Below are 12,336 nucleotides of genomic sequence, written 5' to 3'. Positions count from 1 at the left end.
AATACAAAAAATTAGCTGGGCGTGGAGGCGGGTGCCTGTAGTCCCAGCTACTCGGGAGGCTGAGGCAGGAGAATGGCGTGAATCTGGGAGGTGGAGCTTGCAGTGAGCCGAGATCGCGCCACTACACTCCAGCCTGGGTGACAGAGCGAGACAGTCTCAAAGAAAAAAAAAAAAAAAAAAAAAAAAAAGAGTTCTGGCGGAGAGTGTGGGTGAGCACTAGGGTACTGGAAAGATTCCACTGCTGGGAATCGTGTGTGGATTGATTACATCCCCACTTCTGGCAAAATGCTTCATGGCCTTGTGCAAGTTAACTTTGTCTCCCTGGGCCTCTGTTTACTCATCTGAGAAACGGGGTAAAGACATTTGCTCTTCTTAGGTCACAGGGCTCCTGTACACGATGTGAAAGGACTTTGGAAAGTGTCCTCCACTGTGCAAATTTCTCTGAGAAGTGCTGCGGCTGTTTATCCTTAGACTGGAATGAGAAGGGGGAGATGTGACTTTTGTGACTTTCAGGGTGGGCCAGGTGTTGTAGGTGACAGGACAATCTCAGGCTGGTAGCAGTGGCTCATGCCTGTAGTCCCAGCACTTTGGGAGGCCGAGGTGGGTGGATCACTTGAGGTCAGAGTTTGAGACCAGCCTGGATAACATGGTTAAACTCCGTCTCTACTAAAAATACAAAAATTAGCCAGGTTGGGGTGGTGTGTGCCCGGAGTCCCAGCTACTCAGGAGGGTGAGGCAGGAGAATCCTTGAACCCGGGAGGCGGAGGCTGCAGTAAGCCAAGATTGCTCCGCTGCACCCCAGCCTCAGCAACAGAGCGAAACTCCATCTCAAAAAAACAAAGACAATCTCAGATGTGCAGTTCACACCCTGGGGCTCCCCGTGGGATCAGGCTGAGGGTTGCATTTAACTGAAATCTTCAGGAGTTCAGCGTTGGGGTAGATATTCCCTGAGAAGCAGCTGAGAGGTAAAGCTTCCTCTGGGAAGTACTCACTTGCTCCTTGTTGATTTCATGGGGTCTCAGGTTTCAGGAGGAAAGTAAAGATGAAAAGCCCTTGCTCTGGCATCTTGGAGGACTTCTGGGTGACAGCCAGGAAGGGGAAGGCGTTTGGACTCATTGCCCTCCCAGGCCTGGAGTCTGATTTTCCTGCTCTGTCTGGTTTTGGAGGTGGAGGCTGCGAAGCCGAAGCAGCGCTGGTCCTGCCATCTCCTCCCCTGCCCTCTGCTTCCCTGGCCTTGCACAGGGACAAGGAGCTCCAAAGAGCAGCTCTGTCCTGTCTCAGCCTGGGAGGGAAGAGGGAGGTGGCATAGATGATTCCGCAAAGAGTTCAGTACGTGCCAAAGGACGGCCTGGGAAGCCCCAGGTCAGGAGAGGGTGCCTGCCCTTCCCACGAAGGCCAGGGCTGAGCTGCTTCCTGCCAGCATCCAGTTTTGCTCAGAGCACCCAGAACGCCATCTTGGAGGAATGGGGGCAGGCGCTGCTGCAGAACCCTGGGGCTGTGTCTCCTGCCTCCAGGGCTGGCCGCAGCTGCAAAGACCAGCTGGCAGGAGGAGGACTCAGGAAGACTCTCCCTGTGTTGGCCCTGCAGCCCCATGTCCCCTTCTCTGCTTCTTGGGAACAGGAGGCCTGTGTCTGCCTGTCCTGAGCATCTCAAAAGGAAAAGCTATTCTAGGGATGATGAGAGGGAATCGGGGCCTGAGGCACTTGGAGGAACATTTGCTGAGCTCCCTGTGCAACAGCCCATTCCAAGGCCAAGGTTGCAAAGGTGGCTTAGATGCTGTCCCTAAATGGCCATGGAGGTTCCAAGCCTGGCAGGAAGGGCTCGAGTGGTGGGGCCACAGCAGAGACAAGGCCAAGCAGCCTGATTCTTGGGAGTGGAGGTTCATGAGCAGCGTTTGCACTTGGCTTTCTATAGGGTCAGGCTGTAGCGCAACATCCTGAGGTGCGTGGCTGCCCACAGGTGCTCAGCCAGCCCAGCCTCTGCCAAGGCAGACAGAGCCTGGGCTGGGAAGTGGGGGATCCCACTGCTTGGGGAGTCCCCTTTTCCTCTGCATAGTGGGGATGCCAGGAGCAGTGAACAAGCTCAGCAAAGAGTTCTCCAGTCCGACCCGAGGTTTCCTTCCTCCTGACTTTGTCACCTCACTGGGAGAATATACACCTCTGTCTGAAACAAGTTTCCTGCGGGGCGCCCTGTGCAGGGGAAGCTCAGGCAGCCCAACCTACCAGATGGAAGGGAAAGATAGAGGCTGTGAGGTTCTTCTGGGCCTGTCTACAGCCTCTTCTACCTGGCTGCCCTTTGTTCAGAGTAAAGGATGCAGTTCCCAAGACATAAGCACCGCGGGCTTCAGAGTATGAAGGATCCTTCCATGTCAGCCACTTTGGGCAACTGGTGAGCAAGGCGGGTGTGCAGGGCCGGCTACATCATTTGTGGGGCCTGGTACAGAATGAAAATGTGGGGCCCTTATTCAGAAGTTACTAAGAATTTTTTTTTTTTTTTTTTTTTGAGATGGAGTCTCACTCTGTTACCCCGGCGGGAGTGCAGTGGCATGATCTTGGCTCAGTGCAACCTCTGCCTCCCGGGTTCAAGTGATTCTCCTGCCTCAGCCTCCCGAGTAGGTGGGATTCCAGGTGCCCGCCACCACATCTGGGTAATTTTTGTATTTTTAGTAGAGACAGGGTTTCTCCACCTGGCTGGTCTCGAACTCCTGACCTCAGGTGATCTACCTGCCTCGGCCTCCCAAAGTGGTAGGATTACAGGCATGTGCTAAAAATTTCAAGATGAGGACAGCAGAGCATAAATGAAGCGCAGGACCTTGCAAGTGGGCCCGTCTGGGTGTGACTGCATTTGGGGAGAAGGGGATGGGGTCCTGCCTGTCCCTGCAGTCACAGCATACCACGAGTCCTGGGGCAGAGGAGCCTGGATTCAGGCCCTTGGTGCCCAGTGGTCCTGGCTCACGGACACCCCTCGTTCAGCAGCCAGGGGGTTCCTCACTGTGTCCCAGATGTCACTCTAAAGATTGCTTCAGAGGCTCCCTCCCCAAATCGTTGGAGGGACTCTGCCAGTTCCAATGACCAGCCAGCTGCCTTCAGGTCACAAAAGAATCTGGGGCTGGTCTGAGACCAGGTGTACCCCCAGACCCCATCTCTGTCCAGATCATGAGAGGGAGTCCAGGGTCCCCCGCCTCCCACAGTTGGGCTTCACTGCACAGCTGGAACTCAGCCAGGCCTGTTCCGGGAAGCAGGGCTGTGAGTGTGAGCGGTCCAGGTCCTTGGCATTTTGAACAAAGAATTGAACAAAACCCACAAAGTAACATAGCAATGAAACATGGGAAGGAAGCAGTGAAAGCAGGAATTTATGAAACAGATAAAGCACTCTGCAGGGCGGGAGTGGGCCTAAGCAAGCGGCTCAAGAGCCTGGTTACAAAGTTTCCTAGGTGTTTTGTTAGTTTGTTTTTGTATTTTATTTTTTTATTATTATTATTTTTGAGAAGTCTCTTACCCAGGCTGGAGCACAGTGGCATGATCTTGGCTCACTGCAATCTCCGCCTCCTGAGTTCAAGTGATTCTCTGGCCTCAGCCTCCCAAGTGGCTGGGATTACAGGTAAGCACCCACCACTCCCAGCTAATTTTCATATTTTTTGTAGAGATGGGGTTTCACCATGTTGGACAGGCTGGTCTTGAACTCCTGACCTCATTAATCGGCCCACCTCGGCCTCCCAAAGTGCTGGGATTACAGGCACGAGCCATGGCACCCAGCCTCCTGGGTTTTAAGTACTGCTTTTGAGGTTCTATTGGCTACCCCTTACCTGGATGAAGGATTTGGTCTGTGGCTCATAAAAGGCTAATGTGAACTGGCGCCCTATGCAGATGAAGGGATGACCCATGCTTGGCCTGCGGCTAATCCAGGACACTCTCCCTTCCCATCTGAGACGTGGTGGAGACAGGAGGGTGATAGGGTGTCTCTATATTAAACACACACACACACACACACACACACACACACACACACACACACACACACACACACACACACACACACACACACACACACACACACGCACGCAACCAGACTATGCATTAGGAACTGCCCTGGGAATCCCGTTGCGTTCTCACAACAATCCCATTTCACAGATGAAGAAACCAAGGCACAGAAATATCTCTAAATGTTCCCCTGAAGGGATGGCCTATCTCCTATAGTTTATGAGCACCTTGTTTCTAATTCCTGGTAGTAAAATAAATGGGAAATATAAGGAAAGAATTTACATTTTTTTATACACGGTAGAAAAAAATTACATGTTTTTGTAATTTACATTTTATAAAATTTACAGTTTATACTTACAAAATTTACATTTAATACTTTATAAAATTTATTTATTTTTATATTCATGGATTAATAAATATTATAATCCAATGTAAAAGTCATTACATTTGCCATAATGTAATGATTCAGTTTTTGTTCAGTAACTAAATTGCTATATATATATATATATATATATATATATATATATTTTTATTTTTTCACTCACAGGTCAACCATGAACTATATTCTTATTTGTTATTTTTTATTTCCTGCTTTGGGCATAGAAGATGACAAATTATACTAATTTGAGTGTTTCCACTTGGTCAGTTTAACTAGTGTTAGAGTTTTCTTAAACAAAAGTAAGATGTAATTTGGCTTCTCAAAGTAAAGTTTGGGGCAGAGCATCTTCTCTAGAGAGATGGATCTTTCTGTCAGGGAGTCAGGAGTTACTTAGTCTTTTTTGGGAGATGGAGGGAGGTCAACCATTAGGTCCAAAGCAGTGGTTTTGAGTAATTAGCAATTGCTGTGTGTTTTCATATTTTCAGAATAGGGATATAACCTCACTGAAGATGACTTAATTAGTACTTGACAAAGCTAAAAGTCCTGTCAGTATATTTATACCTAGGCGTAAGTATGCTCTCTGAGTCATTCTGCTAATTCCCACTGTAAAATACGTATACCCTTTTATTTTATTAGAATTAAAGGGCTTTGAGGAGATTTTTCATTTTAAAGGTACAAGACAAGTTTTAACGTCAACATAGCCCACTCACTGTTCTATATTTATGTGAGACCTTTTAAAAACCAGGGATAAATGGGCTCTAATTTGTCTGTGAGGGTCTTGCCCTTGTCTATCTTTAAAACTTAACGTGTTCCTATAGGAGTAACTATATAATATTTGACAACTGTTATCCCACCGTCCACTTGGGAAGCACACAAGTAATAAAAGTAAATCAAATTATGACACTGTGTTTAGCATGACATCTTAATTTGAACTATGAGAAACCATTATTGGACCAACGTTGGGATTTTTACTAAAGCCTTGTAGTTGTCCTAGCACGTATTAGGAGATGCCAAATGAATAAGCCTAGGAGTGATTGTCATGGGGTCCCTCACTTTCTCAGCCATCGGCACAGAATGTGCCTTTTCAACGCCACCCACAGCCTAGTGCTCCACCTTTCCCAGCCTACCTCTCATCTGCCTCAACCTGCACACAGCATCCTTAACCAAACCACGACCGCCTATAAGACTTAATTCAAATGTACCCTCCATGAAACTTTCTCTGACTGACTTTATTGCCATACTCATCTCATAGGATTAGTGGTGCTTTTTTCCTTCTTTAAAATATCATGTCCTCCTTTCCCCCTAAAAACTCCACATTCAGCCTTGTATGATGATTAGATATGCACTTGAGAGCCAGCTTCTGTATCTCATGTCTTTTTAAGAAAAAAAAAAAAAAAATCTCAAAATCTCCCGTTGGACCTGTACAGTAACTCCTTTTTGAAAAGGTAGTTGAATGTTAAAGACTTAAATAAAAGCGGCTACAACTCTTTAGTGAATCAGAACATTGTTGGAAGGCATAAAGCCTGTGCTGATCACTGTCCTTTTGGAAAAACAATACTCAACCACTATCCCTGGGTACAAATAAGAAAAATAAATTCTGTTGGAGCCAGAATAAGGCACTAAGAGGAAAGCAGTTCTAAACCTGAGGATTGAGATTGCATTTAGACTTGCTCAGGAGAGTTTCCCGGGGGTAAAAGATTGGGTTTATTTTGTTAGAGACCAGCTACATTATCTTCATTGTCATTGGGGCTTTGGACAAGGTTAATAAATGAAGTGTTCGTGTGATGGGAAGTTAGTGGGTTCTTAATGAATAAACTCCCAGAAGACTTGACTTAATACTGCAGCAGAGTGTCTCCAATTGAAAGGAGGCATTAGGTTATCGCGTGACTTCAAATTTTTCTAAGGCTGTAAAAGCACTGATACTGTTGGCATCTTTTGTTTGTTTTCTCCTGGGGGATTCAAAAACAAAGTCGGTTGTCACTTAATTTAGTACCAGGTATCTTAGAAAAAGGACCCTATTCCTTTATGTGATCTGATGTAGTTCAGCTTCAGTGGAAACTGTAGAATCTTCCATATTTTAGACAACATCCAACTCCCAAGCATTTCTGTTTCAGAAACTGGGACACCTTCCAAGATAGCTTTATGAATCCTTTAATTTCTCCTGCCAGACTCATTAACTCAGCCTATTCACCTTGGGGAAATCATAGTTCCAGACTTTCTGTAAAAACCTTCCTCCTAAGTGAATGTGGTAGTTGATTTGAGAACATTCAGACTCAAGCTTTTCAGTAGTTTATTCTGCAACCTGTTTGTTGTGACTTTGACTAGGAGAGATTAAGGTGAAACAGTAGTAACCATCATAATATACAAATTATCTACATTAAAAAAACTTGAAATTCAGTAAGTACATTTTTAAATTCCACATCTCAGATTTTATGGACTCATAAAGCTGGAAAGAACCACAACCAATGTTTGACCAGTATTTCTTAATTTTTTCTTGCCTCGTGGATCTTTTTGAGATTGTGATAGCTGTTGTGGATATTCTTCTCAGAAAAATACACATACACACAAATGCTTGCCTTCAATTTCAAGATATCTCAGACTCCCAAAGCCTGTTCATGTATTCCCATTCTAGTTCAAAGCCTGTTGTTAGGGGTTTAGAGAAGTTAAGTGATGTACCTAAAGTCACACAGCTTCTATTGCTAACTACTATAGAAAAGTGGCAGGGTTCTTTTTTGTTTTCTGTTTTTTGTGAGGTTTTTTGTTCTGTTCTGTTTTGTTTTTTGACCATTTCCTGATACACTCATCATGTTCTTTATTGAAGTCAAGCAGGTGTCTCCAAGTACTTGGTGCTTTTCCCTTTACTGCCTTTGTTTGCTGTATCATTTATACAGCATTACCCAAGTTCCTTCTCTGTTTTAGTCACTGATGCATTGGGGTGGGGATGTGCTAAATTCTCTTCATCTTCTCATTCTTCCGTTTATAATAGTTTACTTATTGATACTAATATATGCAATGTCAGGAATCTCTTCTCTCATATTTGGTCATTAAATTAGCAGCTATTTATTATACTTTTCATAACTTTTTTTCTTACAGTTTTCCATAGTAAGAGGACAGTTTTATTTCCAATGAGTAAACACTTGATGTAAGAGATCCTTCTTTTTGAAGCCCAGACTTCTGTCTCCAGAATAAGGAGTAGCTGATAATGTGACATAGCTCAGCTTCTAATTTGATGCCTCCACAGGCTAGGAGCCAGCACTTTGCCCCTGGTTTGAAGAATGCAGGTAGAGGTAGGAATCTTAATGACGAGAAGAAGTTTTTTTCCTCTATCTTGGTCATGTTCTTCCTATCATTTGAAAAATCAGTAACCATTCCCCCAGTAGATACATACTCATAAAATATTAGTTACACCCATGTTATATGCATTATAAAAATACGTTAAAACATAAATTAAAGGATAAGCTTTTTTAAAAACAGAAGCTCTGTTATTTTCTTCCTGACCCCCAAGGGATCATGTAACTTCTTCCTTGAGGAATCACTCCACTCCTTTTTGGAGATCACTCTTCTAATTCTTTAGGCCTATCTCAAATCCCTCCTCTTGCTTGTTTGATTTCGCTATTTTAACTGTATAACTGGATTGGAAACAACTTGAGATTAGAGACCAGATAGAATGTTGTCTTTGTATCCTGCAACAATGCCTAGCACAATTTTGAGTTCATCATCATTATTCAATATATACTTGTTGGCTAATTTCTTGGGATCATCTCAGAGCATTATTTCACTAATTATTACCAAAGAGGAAGAAAAAAAATCCTCAATTTTATCTTATTTTAGTAATTCTGGGTGTTATTCCTCATGCTATTCATCTCCTAGGATTAGAGACAAGTGAGCCTGTCTGCACTTAAAGTTTTGTGGAAATAGATGTACTATATCTGATGAAGTGGTTTAATTGGGACATAATGAGAATGGTGCAGTATGAGAACCAAACCCGAATCAGCGCCCGCATCTGTTTTCGTTCCTTGAGATTTCTGTTCATTGGTTCTTTATCACATGACTGAGTGCTGAAGCATAGTGTTTTCTTTTTATTTATTTATTATTTTTATTTACTTTCTCGAGTTCATTTATTCGGACATTATTGATGCACCCACCATTCCCAGGGTAGTATAAAATACTCCTTTGTATTTTATATTTTGTACTCTCTCTTCTGTTTCTCTAAATCACCACTGTGTTCTTGGATTCTAAAAACCCTTCTAAATTTCTGAAATTAATTGTCACAATTATGCTTGACAATTCTTCATAGCGATTTGGTTCCATGAATCTCAAAGACCTAACATCATAACCTTGTTTTTATGGCATTCCTATTCTGTCATCTTTTCTTTCTGCGTAGAGAAACTAAACCTAGGAAAAAGCTGGGCATACTGGCTCATGCCTGCAGTCCCAGCACTTTGGGCAAGTGAGGCAGGAAGATCACTTGAGACCAGAAGTTGAGATCAGCCTAGGCAACATAGCGAGACCCGGTCTGTACAATAAAATTTTAAAAAATTAACCAGCTATCATGGCACATACCTTTAGTCTCAGCTACTAGGGAGGCTGAGGCAGGAGGATCAGTTAAGCCCAAGAGGTGGATGCTGTATTGAGCCATAATGGTGCCACTGCCCTTCAGCCTGGCAACAGAACAAGACTCTATCTCAAAACTAAATGAATGAATGAATGCAAAAATAAGACCCATTTATAGTCAGTTGCAAATCAAGATAGCAAAAGAGATGAAAAGCAAGCACTGGTGTCCAGATTTGCACTTTTGTGTCTCCATGGATTATGTCATTTCTTCATGAAAGGTACAGTAGTGCTCTGTGCTTTCCAATATAATTCACTCATTTTAGATCATAGCTGTTACAGGTTCCAATTTAAAGGCTTTGATATTTTTATTTTATTTGTTTAATAGATATATTAGTCATTTTTTCTTCATAACAGACACCCTCAAACTTTCATGGGCTTAACTTGAGGCTTGTTTTTCTTGCCCATGGGTTATTCGAAATGGCTTTGCTTCAGGCTACAGGTTGAGGGTTAAGTTCAGGTCTGCTCCACATGTCTCTTTTCTTTGTACTACCATGTTCTCATGGGGAATGGCAGAGGTGCAGGAATACAGGCCAAACTACCCAGGCACATTTAAATCCTCTGCTCATATTGTATCTCCTAAAACTCCATTGGCCTGAGCATGTCAGTGGCCTATATTATATTATGTTACATTAACAGTATTACTAAGCACACAGTACTGCACCTCTTAGGAAGGAATGGCATCATCCATGGAGACTCAATTAACTGCAAATGTGGACTGCAGTGCTTGCTTTTCATCTCTTTTGCTATCTTGATTTGCTCAACGTCAGCGGAGCCGGGTGTATACTCAGTTTATAGCAGGAGGCGGTACAGACTTACAAAACAGAGGATCTGGATGTAAACTCCTATGCAAGTGAAAAATTGGGAGAAATAATCCATTCTCCTGCTGTGGGGAAGCAAGTCATTAAAACAGTAATTAATTTGCTAATATAGTCCTGTGGACTCTAAACATGACAATACATTTATTTCTATGGGGAGCTTACATCTTATTTGACATTATTTTGAAAATTCTCCAATGCTCTAAATTTCTTTCAAGAATGCACCTTTAATCCAAATTTGTTGTTTAGTAGAAATGAGTATAAGTAGGGAAGATTGTGATATTAATTGCCTTCCATCCCTTGTTTGAGAAAGAGCTAGAATTGCTAATTGATTGGGAAAACTTAAAGGATAGATTTTAAAAGGATAGTGTAGAAAACTGTCTAAGAAAAAGCATTCTTGTAAATAAACTATTAAGAGATATAAGTTAAACTTCAGATTGAGGTGGTGGGAACAGAGTTAAGCTAGGTTGACTCAGCATGGAGGCTGATTTCTGAGACTGAGAAAGGCACCTTAAAAAGGCATTAAAGTATCTGCTATTAGACAAGTAGGGAGAAAGTTCAAAAGTACTGTGTTATATAATAGAATCTTATGATTACCTAGCAACCTAATTAAAGTCAATTTTAATATATGTTGTAAGTATAAAAATGAGTTTGTATGTTGCTAATGCCTACTGAATTCTGCAGTGGAATTAATAATTCCATAGGGAAACCTTTTTCTTCTTGAAATAATGCTAGGTGTGGCTACTTGATGTGTTCTATTTTCTTTATTGCCTTTTCTTTATCCTTGAATAGAAAACATCTGTTTATTTTAAAACTAGCAAGTTTTGCTACCTAAATTGATAATATTTAAGTTATAGGCACACAGAATTCACTTTATATAAACAGATTAGAATACTATGGAAACTCAAAATAAATTATGCTTTTTTTTTGAGATGGAATCTTGCTCTGTTGCCCAGGCTGGAGTGCAGTGACACAATCTCAGATCACTGCAATCTCTGTTTCCTGGGTTCAAGCAATTCTTCCACTTCAGCTTCCTGAGTAGGTGGGACTATAGGCGCGTGCCACCACGCCTGGCTAATTTTTGTATTTTTACTGGAGACGGGGTTTCATCATGTTGGCCAGGCTAGTCTTGAACCCCTGACCTCAAGTGATCTGCCTGCCTCAGCCTCCCAAAGTGCTGGGATTACAGGTGTGAGCCACTGCACTCGCTCAGGAAATGGTGCCGCCTTATGGTGTGTTTTATTGCAGTTGTGTCTCCTTTGAAGGCACGAACAAGGAAACTAAAGGAGTTATGTATTGCAAAGCTATGTAATATTACGTGAAACCTAGTGCACATTTTTTTCTGTCATGGAATTGAAAGTTTTGTTTTGTTTTGTTTTTTGTTTTTTGAGACGGAGTCTCGCTCTGTGGCCCAGGCCGGAGTGCAGTGGTGCGATCTCGGTTCACTGCAAGCTCCGCCTCCCGGGTTCATGCGATTCTCCTGCCTCTGCCTCCAGAGTAGCTGGGACTACAGGCGCCTGCCACCACGCCCGGCTAATTTTTTTGTATTTTTAGTAGGGACAGGGTTTCACTGTGTTAGCCAGGATGGTCTCGATCTCCTGACCTTGTGATCCGCCCACCTCGGCCTCCCAAAGTGCTGGGATTACAGGCGTGAGCCACCGTGCCCCGCCTGAAAGTTCATTTTATCTCTGGTATGTGTATCTGGCTTTACAAAGCAAATGTATCCATAGGAATATATTTCCAAATGTTTTTTTAAGAAAACTTTTTGTTATGAATTATAGACTCACAGGAAGTTTCAAAAACAGTACCTAGAGATCTTACGTACCCATCACGTAGCTTCCCCCAATGGCAACATTAGGCCAATTTAAAAATCATTGATGGGGGCTGGGAACGGTAACTCACATCTGTAATCCCAGCTGTTTGGGAAGCTCAGGTGGGTGGATCACTTGAGCCAAGAGTTCTACACCAGCCTGGGCAACATAGTGAAACCCCATCTCTATAAATAATACCAGAAAAATTAGCTGGGCTTGGTGACATTGTGCCTGTAGTCCCAGCTACTCGGGAGGCTGAGGCCAGAGGATCACCTGAGCCTGGGAGGTTGAGGCTGCCATGAGCCATGATTGCGCCACTGCATGGCAGCCTGGGTGACAGAGTGAGACCCTGTCTCAAAAAAATAAAAAATAAATAAATAAAAATTGAGCGACTTTCTCTGCACTCTATAATAAGTGAATTATAAAGTGTCCTGTAGGAGTCCTTATGTCATTGTTGCTTTATTTATTGCTTTAGCATATTCTTCTCCATTCTCCCCATCTTCACATTGTACCATAGGGAAGGGGTTAAGTCTCATGTACCTTTCTGGTACATTTCTCCCCAACAGCCTAAAAGATATGCAAGCTCCATTTTACTCCTTATGTTGAAGAAGCATATTTGGTTGAATATTCAGATTTCTTGTTTTGAGTTTATTTTGGTGGTGTTTGAAAACTTGAAAGGTTCTATATATATATATATATATTTTTTTTTTTTTTACATCATCTCTTCTTTTTTTTCT

Source organism: Gorilla gorilla, chromosome 18 (genome assembly GCF_029281585.2).
Source record: "Gorilla gorilla gorilla isolate KB3781 chromosome 18, NHGRI_mGorGor1-v2.1_pri, whole genome shotgun sequence".
Classification (NCBI taxonomy): Eukaryota; Metazoa; Chordata; class Mammalia; order Primates; family Hominidae; genus Gorilla; species Gorilla gorilla.
Note: the sequence above shows the minus strand (reverse complement) of the source record.